Below are 2,045 nucleotides of genomic sequence, written 5' to 3'. Positions count from 1 at the left end.
ACACACATCACAAACACAAACACACATACACATCAAAACACACACACATCACACAACTACACATACACACACACACATCTCTCTCTCACGCGCGCACGCACAAACACACACACACACACACACACACACACACACACACACACACACACACAATTACACACTTCAAGCCCATCAGCATGTTTTTTTAATACAGTGTGGATGACAGCATACTAAGCTTATTGTCCTCGAGAGTGTGTTTGGTGTACAAACTTCACGAAGAAAAAAAAGGAAAAGTCAATTTCTTTCGAATTTATAATCTGTACAAGATTTCTTTCCCCAAACATTTTAGTACATTTATTGCAGTTGTTTTTTTCTGTGTTATTTCTTACAATTGCACCCCCCCCCCCCAAGGGCAGTGCTATTGACAAGTATCTTTCGGCCAATCCCAAAGGAGGGATATTAACATGTTTATATGCATAGTAGAATAGTAAATGGGCTGATTTATCAATGTCATGCTCATACTGTGCGCAACAACATAGGGGGAACTGCAGCTTTTTTTCCCCTCATCCTTACTATCATCATTTTCCTCTACTTCGTTTGAATTTGAATGTTTGTCACTTTCCTGTGAACTGCTATTTCTGGGGTGCTTTGATGGTCGAAGCAGACTTTGTGCTGTTCAGGCTAGAGAGGTAAACAGAGTAAGCCTGATTCCACGTTTGGACTTTTCTATTGACATTCACCCCTTTGCGCTCATATGACCTTATATGCCGTAAAACCTTTTGTTTGTTTTAGTAGAGGTTTTACGGCGCTCGCAACTGCATAAGGTCATATGAGCGCTCGTAAAACCTTACTAAAACTGAGCTAAAAGCACTGTTTGTTTCTTTGTTTAAAAAAAAAATAGAGATCAATAAAATATCTTATCATAACTTTGTGTCTTTTTTTTTGCTTGCTTTCAGTCTGTTGTTTCTGTCTGTCTGACTTTACTCTTGCCGCGCACTAAATGAACGTTATTGTGTCGATTTGCTTCCCTTAACTCCTACAACATTTAATTTTAACGATTATTTTTCTCTGATGCGCTCTAATTCCACAACACTGTTCTATAAGAAGTGTGGAAGAAGGTCGCAAGCCTTAGCTACTTACGTCACAACACTATATTGTGCAGGGTGCCATGCATTGTCAGCAACTTTCACCGAAGCGTCAAAGTAAGCTTATTGAAACACGTCATCCCATGCTTTCTGTACTGTGAACTGACGGTAATGCGTCCTTGTCTCTATTACTACTATTAGTGTTATATTTGGGGCGGGCCGATGGCTCAGTTGGTAACATAATGAACAATACCGTGGATGGCCTTAGATCGAATCACTCTCTGAATGCTCTTGAACCTGGATTGTTTGGAAATTAAAAAAAAAAAAGATCAAGGTCAAATACAGTTGAACCGACCCAAAACGACCACCCATTATTTTGGAGAAAATTGATCATCTTTGACAGAGGGTCCTACTGGAAAGTGCTGAATTACCATATAGAAAAAAGCTCGAAGGTGAAATGGTCGTAAGAGCAGGTTCGACAAAACATTAACACTGCGGTTCATATGACCTCATAGTGTTTATAAACTGGCAACATGCCGTCTGTGGTTCAATTTGAAAGGAATAATAAATGCTCTCTACAGCTGAAACACTCATACATATTATAACGATTGGAACACATAATATACAGTCAAACCTTGCTTGTACCAATTTGGTGAGAATTGAATTTAGTCTACAGGAAATGTTTAATGCATTGTCGGGGCTGAATAATAAATAATAATAAATAGCATTTGTATAGCGCATATCCCCGCTCAACAGCAGGCTCTATGCGCTTTACACTCTATTACCCCAGCAGACCATAGAACACTCCGAAACATTCTCAACTTCCCGGGAAGCATACAGTGCAAGCAGCTGATTAAGGACTCAAACACTAACAAACTGACAAGATCTTTCGCGGTCTATGGCCGAGTACCCATTCCCATCTGGGTGAAATAAGGAAAATTCGTGTAAAGTGCCTTTCCCAAGGACACAACGTCGGGCCCC

The sequence above is a fragment of the Aplysia californica genome, unplaced genomic scaffold (assembly GCF_000002075.1).
Source record: "Aplysia californica isolate F4 #8 unplaced genomic scaffold, AplCal3.0 scaffold00398, whole genome shotgun sequence".
NCBI lineage: Eukaryota > Metazoa > Mollusca > Gastropoda > Aplysiida > Aplysiidae > Aplysia > Aplysia californica.
Note: the sequence above shows the minus strand (reverse complement) of the source record.